This window comes from Gossypium hirsutum, chromosome D13 (assembly GCF_007990345.1).
Source record: "Gossypium hirsutum isolate 1008001.06 chromosome D13, Gossypium_hirsutum_v2.1, whole genome shotgun sequence".
NCBI classification, from domain to species: Eukaryota; Viridiplantae; Streptophyta; class Magnoliopsida; order Malvales; family Malvaceae; genus Gossypium; species Gossypium hirsutum.
Genome location: NC_053449.1, coordinates 5,497,206 through 5,516,466, shown reverse-complemented (window position 1 = coordinate 5,516,466; position 19,261 = coordinate 5,497,206). Strand labels below are relative to the sequence as shown.

The following is a 19,261-nucleotide window of genomic DNA, read 5'->3' as shown; positions in this document are numbered from 1 at the left end:
GTCCCTTGCACCTTTGATAAATTTTGATATTTTTTGAAAAATTTTCTGAGTACTCGATTTAGTCCTGACTTATTTCTAATGTGTATTTTAGGCATCGATGGCTCATATAAGTGACAATATGATTGAATTTTCATTTGTTTCTGATATGAATGTCAGATGATATGAAATGTTTGTTATTTGATTTGTAAATTTTGGTAATGCTCTGTAACCCTGTTCCGGCGACGGATTCAGGTTAGGGGTGTTACACTTTTACTAAAAAATGAGCAAAATAGTCCCTATACATTAGATCAATGAGCAAATTGATTCTTTTTTTAAAAATTACATCAAAATCTATTGTTAAAATCTGATCATTGTACGACAGCACAAGGTATATATGACACGCCATGTGTCACTTTATGATTATTTCATCAACCACACCAGTTTTTAATAGTACAAATAGATAAAATTTCTAACATAAAGGATCAGTTTGCTCTTTGATTTAATGAACAATGATTATTTTGTCCATTTTTTAGTAAAATGGGTAAAATACAATTTGACTTCTAGTGCAGGGCCTCCATAATACTTTTACCATAAATTTGAAGATTAATTCGATATCTGAAAGATTTTCAAAAAGAAATATTAGATTTTAAAAATGGGTTTGGTTAAAAAATATTAAGTTCATTTAAAATATTGATTTAGCTCTAGTTTTAATATTCAAAGCATGAGTTTACTTCTGTTTGACTCATTTTCAAGTTTATCGTATGTTGTTTTATTTTATATTTTGTGCGTTGTATAATTTATATCAAATGAAAATTAAATATATTGTATAATAATGTAAATAATAAAAAGAGTTAATTGCACCAAACATTCCAAAACCACGACCTCATTCTAAATTGGTCTCCAAACTTTAAAATGTTCTAATTACATTTCCAAATTGCTGAGTATATATCAATTAGGTATTTCAATTGCTAAATTTGTTAAGGCTTAATAACTTATTTGACCCTCTGACTTTACACAAAAAAATCATTGTAGCTCTCCATTTAATTTTTCACCTCTTTTAGCCTTTGAACTTGCATTGTTTATCAAATTGCCTCCAAGTGAATGAGAAAGTTAACGTTTATTAATTTTGTTGATGTGACATTCATGTGGCAGCCCACATATATGCCACATTGGCAATTAATTATTTTTAAAAAATTAAAAAAATATATTTTTATACTTTTTAATAATTTATAATTTTACATTTTTTAATTATTTTAATAATTTTTAAAATTTTTTAATTTTAAAAAATTAAATAATTGTTGATGTGATAGTCTACTTGTATGCCACGTAAGCAAAGTTAACAGATGTTAACTTTTTCATTTATTTTTAAGTGATTTGATAAGCAATATAAGTTTAATAGTTAAAAGATGCGAAAAATTAAAGGATAAACTACCTAAATAGTTCCTCTGAAATTATTGTACTCCTATTTTGGTCACTTTGTTTTTTTTTTTGTTGTCAATTTTAGCACTACCGTTAAGAACCATTCTTGTTTTGGTCACTCCTCCGTACTGTTGACTGTACAGTCATTTGTGTATATATTTTCCCATGTATTTAAATTTAATTTCAAAAAATTTAAATTAGGTAGCATGGAACGACGGCGTTTCATTCCCTAAAAAAGCGATAAAAAAACATAAAGTTGGGTAAAATGATATTGACATAGCTTTGGGGGGAAATTAATCCCTATGGGTCCTTAAACAATAACCAATTTAAAATAATGTAAAATGATTTTCTTTTGGGAAATTAATTTAATGATGTGTAAATATATACACACGTGGCGGTGCAATTAGCATTATGTGGCCGTACAATCAGCAGTCTATTTGGTTTTTAATGGAGGAATGACTAAAACATGAACATTTCTTAATGACGGTGCTAAAATTGACAAAAAAAAAAGTTTAGAGTGACCAAAACAGGAATATGGTAATTTTCGAGTGACTATCTGGGTAGTTTACTCAAAATTAAATAGAGGGCTAAAATAATTTTTTTTGTAAAATTGGAGGGTCAAATAAGTTATCATGACATTCGTTAGTTACATGTCAAATTTTATGTGGGATAATCTAAAATAAAAAGATTAAAGAAAAGTAAAATATTTCCACGTAACTATTGTAAGTAAGCAAAATAAAACTATTAAAAAGAGATACTGAACACTAAAGCTTCTATAAAAGTTTTCAAAATATTAAAATCAATATTTTTATAACATTCATTTTTACAGTATTTATTCTTCTTTAAATTTTTTATTTTAAATTATGTCACATAAGATTTAACATATCGTTTAACGGTTAAATTAACGAATTTAGTAACTGAATGACTTAATTGATATAACATTAATAGTTTGGAGATATAATTAGAACATTTTAAAATTTGGTGACCAATTTAAAATTAATATCATAGTTTGGGAATATCTGGTACAACTAACTCTATTAAAAATATGTTAAGTTATTTATATTTAAAATTTTAATAAAAATATATATTATGATAGTAAAAGAAAATATATAATTTCTAAGTATTACATAAAAAATATATTAAGAGACCTAAATGTGTTCATTTTAATCATTTATAAATACAGACGAATTAAGACAAAATTTAACTCATATTTTAAATCGAATTAAGTATCGATATGATTTACTCAAACTAAACACAAATCGATCTAACTCATAAATACTTTTCTTTTAATCGTATTATTACGAATATAAAATAATTGAAAATAACATAAATGATATATAAATATATTAAAATTTACAATAAATAGATTATAAATATGAAGTATCATGTCTGACCATATTTTGGACTTCCTATGTCGGTTCTGAGTGTACATCTTAGGTAAAGTGTATAGGTCGAAGGCTAGTAAAACAGTAGATAGTCAACTTGGGGTTGACTGCTTATATTACAGTACAGCCGATTTGGAATTATCTCCAGTGGTGGAGACAGGGTGGGCCCCTTTAAAAATGTAAAATTTCAATTTAAACCCTTTATAATTTATAAAATTTTAAATTAGTAATAGTAAAAATTACATTTTAGTCTCTTAAAAATGATAAATTTTAATTTAATCCTTTAAAATTTATAAATATGTAGACTATTAAAATGATGAAATTATATTTTTATTATCGTAAAAATATATAATTTAATTATGCTCCCAAAAATAATTTTTTAACTTCGCCACTGATTATCTTCCTGTATAAGAAGCATGGAGGAAGGTGAAAAACACCATTACATCATTAGAAGTATTCATGAGTGAAATTAAATTTATGAAAATTGTATTAATATTATAATTAATTGGTTTAATTTAGTTGGACTTGAAATATAATTAGGGTGGTACTAAGATCTCTAACTTTAAAATATATATAATTGTATTTTAATCCTTCCAAAAGTTATAAATTAATGTTTGTTCAAATTGTGTTTTGATTCTTTCGAAAATTTATAATTCAATGTTAACCTCTCAACATAAAACTTATGACTTTGCCATTAAATATAACCTTTAAATATCATTCAATACTACTTATATTTATTAATGGTTAACCCGAACTTGATAATTAACAGTAATTTCTCTCATAATTGTACTACTGATTAAAGGAAGGTTAAATGCCCGATGATACGAGTCACAAAGGCCCAATTTAAGCTCAAGGACGTGATAGGCCCAAATTACCACAAGACCCAATAACGATGTCAAAGGGCAGACAAATGCGTTCAAAACTAAATGGAACCATTCAAGAATTTGTTAGCAATGCCTTAGATGCGTACACGAAAGAAAAAAAAATCAAGATTCACTTTCTTGTTTTCAAAAAAATCAAGACACTGAATCTTGGTCCAATTTTGCTGTTTGGAGCGATTTCAAGAATCAAGAAAATTAAGATTTCAAATCTCGGAAATCTTGGTCCAAGAAACCGAATCTTGCAGCTAAGGCGCATTGGATCTCCGTTATGAGCATCAACGAACCAATTTCGGCAGGAGACAGACTACAAGCCCAAGTTCCTGAAGGCAAGGCCCAATAAGATGTTCCATGCCCAACCAAGAAGTTCAAATCATACTTCGTTGAAAATCAGGCTAAATTATTAAAGTGGCCCAATTTGTAAAGTTTTATTTTTAAATACTTAGTTTAAAATTTTATTTTTATTCCTATGTAAAAATTCGGCCCAAGAAGCCCATTAAAAGCCTTGGCCGAATTTCCCTTGAAGTTAATTAGGTTTTATTTTTTTTTAGTTTTCCTAATAGGGTTAGGAAATAGTTTGAAGGCCTATATTAAGGCTTGGCTGGCCACCCTTAGAAAAATACCTTGAATTACATTAAATTTTCAGATTTGTTTGTGAGTGAAAATTCTCTTTGAGTTCTTCAAGAATTTTCTCTTGAGTTTTCTTTAGAAGTAGTTTTAACAATCTTTTAGATTGTGGGAGCCATCTTCAGCCTTCTTCTTGCCATTGTTCTTCATTGGAGGGAAGATTAGAGCCGTTTGAAGGGAGTTGTGAAATCTTTCTCGATTTCAAGGCTTCTTAGGACTTTATCTTTATTTTTCTTGCTGTTCAATCTTTTTAATTTTCTGCTTGTGTCGATTTCATTATCTAACTTGTTTAAACTCTCTTGTTGCGTCTCCAGCCCCGTTCAACCTTCAAGAATCTGTTCGGCACCAACATTGGACAACAAGAAACGTTTTGATTTCACAAAATCCCTCTTTATTGCCGTCCAAACTCTAGATCTAATTGATTTCGTGATTTGTTGAGTTTTTTTTGAAATTAACTTACTATTTTGTGTTCTTCTTTTTAGATTCGGCTGTTTGGAACCTATCTTGAATTCAATTTCGTGTTCTTGGCTTCAAAGATTAGCTATTCCTAAGTGTTTTTAATTCTTGGCTGATCTTTTATTTATTTGGGTATTTTCGTTTTAGATCTAATTGATTCTAAATTAGTTTTGCTGTTTCGTTTCAGATCCGAGTCGTCTATAGCTTTCGTAGGAGTTTCCCATGACTTGACAACTCGATCTTGGTCCGCGCGCAACCCTCTATCATTTGGTATCACCCGATGTTATGCTCTTTATATTACGTTTGGTAGGAGTATTATTATTTTTATATGTATTAGTATATGAGTCAACAATAGACTAATTACAATTGGTAATATTAAGCCACTCATATGACTTATTTGTTGTAAAGCGAATGAATTTTCTCTGTTTATTTTGAAGGATGTCATGTTTTTTTGCAAGAATTTTACCCATCCTTCTAATTTCAAGTTTAGATTTATACTAATTATTTTAACACATATGTATCATTATTGATGTACTTGGGAACATCAGTTGGGGATTTATTTGAATTGCAAAGATCTTTGCCCAAACCTTTTATGGCTTCACCATTAAAAATATTTTTATCTATTTTTATATGAGAAATTATTTGATACACTATTAGTGGAGTTTTTATTCCACAAGTAAAATATTTTAAAAGTAATTATTTTAACAAAAAAGACACATGTCAATTTTTTAAGACTACTTGTGAAATAAAAAAATATGCTACCAATGTACCAAATACTCACCCTATATGTATATATATATATTTGTCAAGACTTGTTTAAAACAATAGCTAAAGTTTTTGCTGACACTTAAATGACACAAATTCAGACTCTATTATCGTCTTTCTTTAATAATAAATAATAATTTTGATGGAATCAGGCCATATCAAAATTAAATTTTTTTTTATCTGAACCCAAATTTAACCGACCTATGAACATATTTATTACCAAGAGATGATTTGAAAGGTTAGAGTTGGATGCAATTGGGAGGGTTACTTAAAAAAAAATTGACGAAACCTTAAAAGTTTATTTGTTATTAAGATATTAGGGGTATATGTGGATTTCAAGAAAAAAAATAGGGATATAAATCGATATTTTAATTATTTTAAAAAATAAATCGTTTTTATTTGCGTGGGTTGAAAGCACGTCATGTGGAACTCATTTTTTAATAATGTGTCAAAAAAAATTGTTTTTTTTAAAATATGGACACGCTTTCACACTACCCAAATAATATCCCTATTTTTTTTAAATCCGCATATACTCCTAATTTTGCTTAAGATTACAATTATATGTTAATTGCTCAAGCTATATATATATTATATTATAAACGTTTAATAAGTTAAAAGATTAAAGTTTAACATTTATTAAATTATATTTAATAAATATTAAACTTAAATTTCTTTAATTTCTTTATTTCATTTCTTCACTATCAATAGGAGCGTTTCTTGAACCCCATATGATGACCTGATAGTTAAGGGTGTTTATCGTCCTAGGTGTGACTTGGATTCGAGTTTATTATTTAGGTTTTACCCTATTATTATAATTCACTTAAAAAAAATGTGTTTCTTTAAACAAAGATCATCTATTTTCAAATTTTAAAAAGTTAAGTTTTTTTAAAGATTTAATTATTTTTATTTTAGTTTATGACTATGATACTGTGGAGAGGAAAATGAATCAAATTTTATAGGTTGACGGTGTCACTCTTCAAGATGATATTATTAAAATCTTCGAGCCTCAAAATGTGTGATATTCATTATCTATAAGTTGTTAGTTGTAATATTTTATTTTATTTTAATAAAGTTAAGAAATAATTAAAAATATATTCACTATAATATGCTCTTTCTTCTATCATAAATGTTATGTCTTATTTCCATATCACTAACATCGTTAAAAAATTTCATTCTTCAACCGAGGTGGAATTAGAAAAAATGAAATTCAAATCACAAGATTGGATTGAATTTTTTTAATGAAAAATAATTATTTCAATAAACACAATTTCAAGTTTCATATCAGTTGACTAACAAAAATATTTAATGATACGAGAAAATATTTGGAGTTTTTAGACTCCACAAACAGAATTTAGAGTTAATAGTAAAATATTAAAAAATAAATATTTAAAAAAAAACACACAAATCATTAGTGATTTGAACTAAAATATAACGTTAACAATAATGAAAAGAAAAATGTTTTAGGGTGTAAAAATCCCTCAAAATTAAAAAAAAACAATTAAACTCCTTTTTTTTTGCACTCAATTGGGTACTTGATATTTCAAAATGCATTAAAAAGGAACTCAAACTTAAAAAAAAAAAATTAACCTTTTTTTTTACACTCAATTGAGTACTTGAACTGTCGAAATACATTAAAAAGACCCTCAAAAGTTTTCAAAAAAAAAGAGAGCAATTAAGCCCATATATTTTCTTTTTGCACTCAATTGTCAAAATGCATCAAAAAGGCCATTGACCGTTAAATTTAACTGCCCCTAATTTTTTCAGTTAAAACCACCTCGTATCACAACCACTGTGTCACATGTGACAAAAAAATTATGAAAAATAAAAATTAATAAAAGTGATTAAACTTTAATAAAAATATAAAAAATTATTAAAAATTAGAAATATATATAAATCATAAAAAATATAAAATCTTATAAAAAAATTATAAAATGCATCAGAAAACCCTTTAACCATTAACTTTAATCGTTAACTGTTAAAGTTAATGATCCCTATTTTTTTCAGTTAAAGACATCACATGTCACAATACAACGTAACATATTGCGAAAAAGATAAAAATATTTCTTTTGATATGATAATTTTTATAATTCTTTTACGAATTTTATAATTCTTTACATTTTTTAATCATTTTCTTACGACTTTATAAAATTTTATATATTTTTCTATATTTTATAATTTTTTTTAGAATTTTATAAAATTTTACAATTTTTGTAATCTTTTTCTATTTTTTAATAAAAAATAAATATTTGTTATACTTTTATTAAAATAATAATAGATAAATATTTCTTATATTTTTATTAAAATTTAATAACTTTTATAACTTTTATTGATTTTTATTTTTATCATTTTTTTTGCGACATGTCACGTTGTAGTTGTGACATGTGTGACTTTAACTGAAAAAAAATTAGGAACGGTTTGTTTTAAAAGTCAACCATTAAAGTTAACAATTAAAGGATCTTTTTTATGTATTTTTTGACAATTGAGTGCAAAAAAAAAAAAACAGGGCCTTCATTGCTTTTTTGAAAAAGTTTGAGGGCTTTTTTTATGCATTTTGATAGTTTAAGTATCCAATTGAGTGGAAAAAAAAAAGCAGGGGCTTAATTGCTTTTTTTTTTGAAAAATTTTGAGAGTCTTTTTGATATATTGTGAAAGTTCAAGTATCCAATTGAGTGAAAAAGATATGGACTTAATTACTTTTTTTGAAAAAATTTGAAAACTTTTTATGCCCTTAAACCAAAGAAAAATCAAATTATAATTTCAACATTTATCAAAGGACAAATGGACTATGGTACTACAAGAACCAGGCTGCTGGGCCTGTGGGGGTGGTCCAACACCATATTTTAAGATGGTTCAAGCCTTCAAAAGTTTGCCCACCCCACACCTTTCACCTGGAGAAATGTTCTATGCCTACTTGGGTTTTTTTTGTTCTCTCTTATACAATGTCCAAGTTTCCAGTTGCTTTCCTAATTAAAAGAATATCATGTCAAAAAAATTATATTATTATTATTATTTAAAATTACTCATAGGTTTCTTCAATTATTAAAGTAAAGATATTAACTTTAATGTTTATGCTTTGAAGGGATTCACAAGATTTTAAGTCTTACGTGTCTACCATTTTACCACCAATGTATCTTGAAAGTGAATCGTATTCCATGAATATGATATCTATCTAGTGTAATGTATGGTATATATGACAAAGGTGGAGTGTTGGGGTATTTCAATTGATTGGTAATGTCATTGCTTCAATTTGAAGGATCCGAAGGATATCTATATTAAGATTATATTAAATATACCCAAACCAAAAAATATAAGCCTTGAAACCAAAGTAAAGACAATACTTCAATATTCAAGCAACAGCACACATGTGTTTAGCCTTTAACCCCCAATTGCTCAATAAAAATAAGAGGCAAGACTATATTTAAACCCTCTTAAAAGCCTTTCCTCAACCAATATAGGATTGTCCACATTGCATTACCAATAATTACAAATTTAAATACTTTTAAACATATATATAATTTTAAATTATTTCAATAATAATAATATCAACTGAATTAAAAATCATTACAAATTTAAATACTTTTAAACATATATATAATTTTAAATTATTTCAATAATAATAATATCAACTGAATTAAAAATCATTCAAATATGCATACTTGATTAATTGATTTGGAATATATATTTTTATCTTCTATGTGTAAAATGGGACATAAATTAAACCTTATCATTACCAATTACCATGGCATTCTGATAAATTATTTTACTTTAATTTTATTTTTAAAAAAATCGACTACCTATTACAACAACAATTGGGTTAAATATTTTTATTATTTAATTATTACAGGTGATGCATAATAAACAGTCGATTTTTAAAATGATTATCTTGATGTGAATAAAAGTAACATGTACTGATGTAACTATTTCATGCAATCTTTTAAATTGTTGGTATTTAATATTTTTATTTGATACATATTCGAAAATAGACGCGTATTACTTTCCAAACATATATAGAGAAACATATAAAATTTGAGTATGCTTAGAACATATGGACAGCAGCAAACATAACTTATGTGACACATGATACCCTAATTTCAATCTACATTAATGAGGCTCTTGAAAATTTTGAGGTCTTGTATTCAAGTTTCAGATTTATTTTAATTGAGTTGTCTAAATAGATTTTAGTTTGTGATTTAAGCTCAGTTAATTATTTAATGTTTTATGTATTTAATTATTTTTATGATATTATTCATCTAATTATCTTTTTGTATAATTTTAATTTATTGCGATCAATGATGAGACTTTAAGATTTTAATGATCCAAGTTCAAGTCTCACCTTATTCAAATATATTTCAATTTCACTTATATTTGTATTTATAAACTCTTTAGAAGACCGACTCCAAAAGAAAAAAGAAAAAAGAAAACCCTAATTTTCAATCATAATTAATATGTACTTACATGGGACACTCCCAGCTGTTAGGATAGGGAATTGGTCGTTTGAATTGAACTGTTTTGGTGTTTCCCATGTCTGTGGGACTTAATTGTGTTATCCTGCAAATTTACAAGTGAGTGGACGTAAATGATTTTAAATTAATCAACTATAAATATAAATAAACCAAGATAAAATATATAATATTAAAATTATACATAAAATCAATTCAAACTCTACTTATCAAAGCTTATAAATACCTCTAATTTTCAAACATGCCTCCTTGGTGCCATACACTTGTAAATTATCTTTTATTATTTTCAATTTTTATTACATTTTGTAGTTTAATGCAATGTCCTTTTCATTTTGACTCTTCTTGGCTAGTTTTTCAATATTATTTGCCATCTTGTACCTTTCCAATTAATTTCATCACAGATCATTTGTGAAAATTTAAACCCTAAAAACATCTTCAATACGATGGCCACTGATTCCTCATTAATCCCTTCTCAATGAATGCCACTCAACTATAGATATTAATTTTTTATTTGATTCTTGAACAACTTTTATATTATATATATATTGATTGTTTGATGTGTCCTTTAAGTGAGGAGAATCGGATATTTATAATATACAATTATTGTTTATCGAAATGACGTCTTAGGTAAGCTCCATGCATGTCAACATGTATACTGTTCTAGACTTAACACGTGTTCATCGAACCACTCACTTGATTTCACACCCTTTGCCTACGAACACCCAGGAATATGAGAACCTGGCTCGCGAGCCCTTAATGTCTCTACCTTATGAGGCCCAGGTTCCTCCGTATCTACTCGAGTTGTGGGTTGGTAGTTCGGAGTTATATTCAGGTTTCGGGTTGGTAACAGGAAATACCATAACAATATATATATATATAAAGTTTTGTTAAAAAATCGCCATTAATTTTCTATTAATTAATGATTTAGAAATATAAATAGACTTGGATAAAAAGTAAACCTCATATGATCGGATTTTAACAAACATATATAATATTAATATCATATATAAATTTGATACCGACTCATGTACAAGCATATTGCAGGGGGTGTTGTTAATGCTGGTTTGTCTCATGCAGTGGCTCCTTTCGAAAGGTTCCAATGAGACTTTTGTCCTAAAGAGGTGTCAAGTCAGACTCCTTTTTCCTATATAAAAGCCTGAAAGGGCTTTTACTACCAACACTGCATTTCGGGGAGGGTGGGGTGTGTGGGTGCATTGCTGTCACCTTTGTAGGCCCACCGTGGCGGGCCATTCATTGCTCAGCCCAGGGTTCACATGTAAATGAATGCCTTTGCCATCCTTATGTAATACTTGCATAATGCTTGTTTATATGTGCTGCATCTACTTTTTCTTGCAAACAGCCTGGGATTTGAAACCCTCATCTTGTTTTCTTGACCCTATTTTTTATAAAAAAATTAGAGCTCAGAAGTGTTCATGACTAGATCGAATTTATATATGATTTTATATAATATATAAAATAAAATAAAAAATATATTATAAAGTAGACAACATTTTGAATCAAATTCAAGCCTTTAATATTAGAGCTGATCTATCCAAATTTTTGCCCATGTCACACCAGCTTCGTGAGCACAATATCACTGAAAATTTTAAAGAATAGATTGTGACACCACTTTCCCCAAGGTTGTAGCATTGTACTAAGAGAACATGTTTTGAGTTGGAATTGAGGTGAAGCTACACATTCATATCATACTCGATTTGTATTTACTATTAGGATTGGCATAAAGATACAATGTTACATTTGGTAGGAATATTATTTTTTATACATGTTTTAGAATATGGATTAACAATAAACTGATTCAATTGGTAACATTTAACCACTCTCATGATTTATTTTTAGTAAAGAGAAAGAAAATTTTTCGCTTATTTTGAAGATGTCTTATTTTTTATAAGAGTTATTAATTTATCTTTCTAATTTTTAATTTAAATTTGTACTAACTATTTTTTATTTTAAATCTAACTATTGTAATATATACGTAATAAATAAGCTTTTTCTTCTAATTATTACCCTCGTAACTAAACGAGACATATTTGTTATAATGCTAATAAGGTTTTAAAGTTCAATACCAATTCTAAATTTTTTGACAATTTGATATTCATTATGGATTACTACATTCTTGCAAACATATTCAATACATCCCAGGAAGAGAATAATAAACATTTGCATACAAATGTTTTAATAAGAAATTATAGATTTAGAACGTAGTATGAATTTTTTGATTAAATTGGTCTCACGAGTTAACCTGGTATCAGTTCGGTTGAAGAAATGACTAAAATAACTTATTATATACAAAATAAGTTATATTATTATGGATGTATTTCTGTCTTTTAAAAAAAACTTACATGTAGTGAAATTTGAACCTATGGTACTAGCATCTATAAAACCTTAACTTTACTACTTCAACCAAAGATTTAATTCCGCTTTGATATAATTTTTAATATTTGTACATAACAAGATTTTTCATCCACATTGTTATATCTTTACTGTAAATACCCGATTTTACCCGGGTCTAAAAGGCTCGAATTACAAGCAGGCTTGTATGGCCAAGTTAATAAGACAAAATAGTGGCCCAATTAACCCAAACCCGATTATAACAAAATAGGCCCAAAATTAGTGGCCCAAGTAATTTCAGAAACCCTAGGGTTTCTAGGGTAAACCACAGCTTTCCTCGTTCGCGCCGCAGCCCCGCATGATCGTTGTACCTGCACATCAAGAAAGAAAGCAGCAGTATATGGAAAGAAAAAGATTTGCAAACCAAATCAAAAATTGTTTCTTTATATTGTTGATACTTCGGCTATAAAAGAGCCATTGATATACTGTAATATTGATCCCCGAAAATTAATAAAAAAGAAAGCTATTATTTTTGCAACACAGAGAGTTCAAATAGGGGAAGGGCATAAATCGATTCAAAAGGTTGCTATTAACAATTTTTTTTTATCTATTGTTAGATTAGATTCATTTTATTTTTTTTATTTGCATGCGAATAAATTAAATAAAAAGAAGGGAACAACCTGTTTTCGATTTTGAAACGACGCGGAGACGATTGAGGGAGCTATTCCTCGGGTCGATGGTCGGAAACCGAAAGGTTCTGTGATTTTTCGTCGCGTTTTCTGTGGTTTTTTGAAACTTTGAACCCAGATTTGGGTTTAGTAAAGTCAAGGGAATCGAATAAGGCGTTTTTCCCTTTTTCGGCCACCGCATACGGCGGTGCCGGCGCTGGAGATCGGCGGCCGGCACGATGACCGATGGCCGGACTGGACGCCGGAGAACTGAGGGGTTGAGAGCTTTTTTTTGGAATTTTTTTAAAGAAATGAAAGAAATGATTTTTTTGAAAGGTTTTTTGGCTTAAATAGCCAACTAAAACGGCGCCGTTTTGGGCATGGGTCGACCCGAAATCGACCCGACCCGGCCTAGGATCCGCGTATTTTTGAGCGGAGGGGAAAATTACGCTTTTAGTCCCTCCGCCTTTTAAAGTTTTTACAATTAGGTTTCTTTTATTTTTTAAAATTTATCCCTTTACTTTTTCTTCGATTTCAATTTAATCCTATTTGAACGATGCCGTTTTGGAGTAGAAGGGATAATTTCCTTTCCAACCCCTCCGAATTATTAACGTGTTCAATAGGGTCCTCCAGTCTTCAATTATTTGCAAATTTGCCCCAAATTTTTGTCTACAATTCAATTTAGTCCTTTTTTTATTTTATTTTTTTAATTAATAATGTAATTATTTTTAAAAAAATCTGTATATGTATATTTTATTATTTATATATGTGCACATGCGTATATAATTTTTTCTAACAAATATTTTTTTATATTTATATATATACGTATATTTTTTTTAAAATGCTCAAATATATATTCTTTTTTACACATATTTTATAATATATATGTTTATATATTTCTTTTTATAAATGCATTATATATAATTTGTTATATAAATTCTATAATCCAAATTTTATGTGTAAATCCATGTTTTTTTTTCCTTCATAATTTCAACATACATATTATATACACACACTTTATATTCTTTATTTTTAACCTTTTTTTATAATTTTGTTTATTTCTTTCGCTCGTGTATTTATTTGTGCTTTCATTAAGGATGTTTTTATTTATTTATTTTTGTTCATTTATTTGATATTTCGTATGTCATTGTTTTATTATTTATATTAATTTCGTTTATTTACTATTTATATTATTTCTATATAATTGTTGTGTTTGTTATTGCGACATTTATACATACATTCAATATAACATTACATCATCCTTTTTACTCGAATTTAAAAATAGAACTTTTCAAAATAGGGATAATACTCGTATTTAGGATTTTCAAGAAAATTGAGCCCTAACGTATTGGGTTCCAATTTTCTTTGTTAAATCTAACAATCGAGAGTTGCTCTTTGATCAAAAATAAAATGAAAAACCTTGTTGTTGGGAATTTAATATGTTGTGTCCTAACGCATTGGATGTGACGTATTGATTTCTCAAGACAAATATTTTTTTAAAAAATATATATATTAATAAAGGAAAATTTCAATGTTTGGGATGTTGAGAAATTGTGCCCTAACGTATTGGGCCGCGGTTTCGTCATAAATCTTAAACAATTGAATATTTCTTTTAAATTTTATCACACAAACCTTTTCGACAAACTCATCTTGAAAAAACAAAATATCGTGCCCTAACGCATTGGGTGTGATGTTTTCTATTTCGAAATGAGGGAGTCTTAATAACTTAATTTAATTAAGGAACGTATTTTTCAACTCTCGACATTAAGACATTAATTAATCAATTTGGTACCAATTTTTGGGCATTACGAAGGTGCTAATCCTTCCTCGAACGTAACCGACTCCCGGATCTATTTTTCTAAAACTCGTAGACCAAAGCCGTTTTTAGGTGATCCAGTCACACCTCAATAAAAGATTGGTGGCGACTCCCAATTTTTCATTTTTTAAAATCGACAACTAATTTTTGTTTTTTTTAAAAAATAAAAATGGTTTCGACAGCTTGGCGACTCCGCTGGGGAGACTTTTTAAAAAAAATAAAAGAGTCGAGCCACAAAGTTGATTAATTTTTGTTTTATGGTCGAAAAAATAAATTTTAAAAATTCATGATATTCTTTTTGCATTCATTATTTCCTTGCTTAATTGATCTAAGTATTGTTTGCATTACACATTACATGAATTGAATGATCTAACCCTTTTAAATGAGAGTGAGAAACTATTCTTTCGTGAGGTTTTCACCTCCGTATAGGATAGTGGATCGCTTTCGGAATACATCGGTACCTATGCCTTAGTGAGATTTTCATCTCCGTATAGTCATAGGGAAAATGTATTCCCCTGAACCGAACTTGATGTATATGAGCCTATAATGGGTGAAGATCGAGGAATCTGGTGGTTCGGGTACCTTTGCCCTAGAAGCCGAACTTCATATAGTTAACCTTAGGAATCCACCTTAGGTAGAACTACACTGAACCCTAGTAGATATCCAAATAGGTGTTTTACTATTTCTTGATTATATTTTATGTTTGTATGATACTGACTTTTTTTTTTGTTTTTGTTTTATTTTGATTGCATGACATGGCATCTCATTTCATTATAAAAGGCGTCGGTTCATATCCAGTTACTAGATAGAAAGCTTATCATGGAAAAAGGGTTTCTTGATAAAGTGGAGGATAATGCGGCTGTCCGAACTTGGTCTGAAACGACACAGCAAGAGAAAGGCGATAGTTTGGCTGACGGATATGTATCAGAATTGTGGGACTTTACTCACATCAGTGTAACTCAAAACAGTTTGCAAGAGTTGAAAGAAATCTGGGATTAGTGGAATGAAGATGTTAGACAACTATTTTATGATAATTATGGGGATTTGCCTTATTTGCTTAACATGAAGGTAGAAAAGCATTTGTTTCGAGCCCTCGCCTAGTTTTGGAATCCTGCTTACAGTTGCTTCACCTTTGGGAAGGTCGATTTGGTGCCTACGATAGAAGAATATGTGGCTTTACTCTGACGTTCAAAGTTTCAAGTGGACAAGGTCTACTCGAGAGCTATAAATGTGTCAACCTTTTCGAAGAAGCTGATGAGTATAACAGGGATGAGTGAACAGTGGGTTGCTGCATGGATTAAGCAAAAGGGGGATAGTAAGTGCGTTCCTTGGAGGAGTTTGAAAGATGCAATTCTAACGCACCCAGACGTGAGGAAGAGGTTAGATATATTTGCTTTAAGTATATATGGCTTGATTGTCTTCTCCAAAGCTTTGGGGCATGTTGATGAAGCAGTCGCTGATTTATTCGACCAGCTTGATAAAAGGGTTACACCAATTTTGGCAATTTTGGCAGAAACTTTCAGGTCATTGAGTGCATGCCAGAAAGCGGGAGAGGGGAGATTCATTGGATGTGCACAGCTTCTATTCGCATGGTTTCGTAGTCACTTTTGGAAGGTGGATAATGTTTCGTATCAGGTTTTCTCTGAAAATTATTCACCGCTAAAGGAGATAGTAACTACGCCCAGGAGAGATGACATTTCGAAGGAAAAGTGGATGAGAATTCTTCAGAATCTTCAAGAAGAGAACATCGAGTGGAGAGCTCCGTGGTTACTTCTAGATGAGATCCTGTATAGGTGTGGTAATTTTGATTGGGTTCCACTGCTTAAAATTTGGGGAGTTGTTGGATATGCCCCATTATTGGTGCTAAGGCAGTATAGGTCAAAACAAGTTATACCTGCGACTCAAGGGATAGCTGATTGTGGATTTTCATACAGAGATGATAGTTATAGAAAGAAGATTCAAGAGATATCTAGTGCGTGAAAATAGACTCGCCGAATGAAGAGGTTAGCTGTGGGTCCGATGACAACTCCAAAGTATAATGAATGGTGGGTTAGGAGAATTAACGATAATATACCCAAGATAAGTCAGGAAAACAGCCAGTCAATAGAGGAATATTTACGGGTCATCCTTTCTAAGTTGGAAATCATAAGACAAGATTTAGAAAGAAGAAATGCGGATTTAGAAAAGAAGATAGAACAAATGGAGGAAGAAAAGATGAACTTGAGATTAGACATAGACGTTCAGAAGCTCGAAATTGAGAAATTAAGGAAAGGGAAAAATAAGCCTGAGGAAGAGTTGGATAGCTTGAAGACAGACTATAAAAAGTTACGTCGGTCAATGAGAACTGTTAGGTTGGGAAAAACTTCAGAACAATGGCGAGTAGAAATTTGAGAAGAAAAGGACAAAGCTGATAGATGGGAACAAAAATTCTAAGAGACGCAGATGTGAAACGAGGCTTTAGAAAAGAGTTTGTCAGATAGCCAAAGAGAAAAAGGTGAATTAAAGAATAGGGTGACTGAGTTGGAAAGATCTCTTTGTCAGTATCAAAATCAAAATTCTACAACAGAGTTGAGAGCAAGCTTAGGCAAGATCGAGGAAATGAAGGAAAGAATAGAAGAGCTAGAAACAGTGTTGCAAAATTGTGAGATCCGGATCAAGCACTTGAAAGCAAGTGAAAGTCGTAATAATGAACAGCTCTACTACTTTCAGAATCAAGTTAGGAGCAGAGATCATATTATGGAAGAAGCTGTGGTCTAGATTCGAAAAGTAGCTGATCAAGCACAGACTTTGGCAGTACAGGCCGACATGCTGAGTATGAAGTATGAATTAGAATTAGATCGGGGGCAAGAGTTAGCTTTGTTACTTAGGAAGATTATAATTCTGAGTAATAGGGCAAAGCTTTATTTATAATTCACTTTACGTAAAGAAATTTGCTTTCTAGTAAAGTTTTCTTAAATGAAATTGAATCAAAATTGACGTTTTTTTGCTTTCATTTCATGCATTGCATTTGTTTCATATGCATTAAAAATTCTAATGAATTTAAATCACTCCTCAGTTAATTTGGAAACCCACCGACCTACTAACACCCTTACGGTACCCAAGAAAAGACTAAAGAAATGGACCAAATGTTAGAGAAATTAGAGCGAATGCAAATGCAGATGCAAGAGCAACTGACTAAATTTCAACAGGAAATGAGAGATCAGATGCTAGAATTACAGAGAACTATGATGAGTCAGTTCAACCGATTGCTAGCTGGAGAGTTAGAAGAAGTGAAAGACTCGGTGGTCCACTTTGGGGAAGATAATGAAGACCCTGTTTATCCCTCAGGTTTTACCCCGATAAATGTCCAGCCAGATATGCGTCTACAAGGGGCACCCCTTACTATCAAATCCAACAATATCAGACCGGTACCTTAACACCAATGAATCACCCGATAGGCTCAAGATCCGATATGAGGAACAATCTAGCCAATCCTATTGCTCTTGATAATCTAGCAGAAACAAAACAGGCGAGGGTAGAGTACCCAGATACTATAAAGGCCCCAAAGAGGAAAGGGAATAAGGGGGATAATGCAGACAGATATAACAAGGGCCATTCGAAACCAATCGCTGTGGGCCGGCCAAAGACAGAAACCACTAGCCATCAGAGCCCTTTAAAGCGAGAATCTTACACGAAGGTAAATACAGAAATGCCTCAGTTCACGCCTATACCGATGTCATATAGCGAGCTATATCAAAGCCTATTTAATGCACATGTGGTGTCCCCTTTCTATCAGAAACCAATGGTGCCTCCATTTCCTAAATGGTATAATGTAAATGCTCAGTGTGAATACTATGCAGGAATTGCGGGGTACTCGATAGAAAATTGCACCGCATTCAAAAAGATAGTTGAAAGACTCATTAATATAGGCATTGTCAAGTTCGATGAGGCCTCCAGTACAGAAGATCTGCTACCCAACCACATTGATAATGGGGAGAATGCAACGAATGAATAAGTGTTGGGAAGCGTTCACATCAATACCGTATATGAAGATGCAAAAGAAAGGGACCTTGTTAGATATTCACCCTTATAAACTTAGGAGTGTTCTAAACAATTGAACTGCGAAAGAAATCCCTATAGTTTTTAGAGCTTATTTAGAGTAATGTTCATAACACACTTGTTGCTTTTAGCCTAGGGGCAATAAGAATTCCTTTATGAAATAGGCTCATGTCTAAACATCGTTATTCTAATAAAATACATCTTTACATTTATTTTAGAGCCAATATTCTTTCATTATTAATCTTTCATTCTTTTGGATTTTCTTCTACATTATTCCTATATTCATTCATAATCATATTGTACAAATAATTATTCATAAATTCACACATTCTTTTGTAAATTCTTTGGTATTTACTATGGGTCCCCAGATATCAATGACATGAGTGACACTGCTACAGATTTCGAACCTCTTTTCGAGTGA

At 30.1% G+C, this 19,261-nt stretch overlaps 1 pseudogene; it reads left to right on the top strand.

Moving 5' to 3' along the window:
- The first annotated feature begins 16,797 nt into the window (after positions 1-16,797).
- On the top strand, positions 16,798-18,874 carry LOC121225480 (uncharacterized; annotated as a pseudogene).
- The last annotated feature ends 387 nt before the right edge of the window (positions 18,875-19,261 follow it).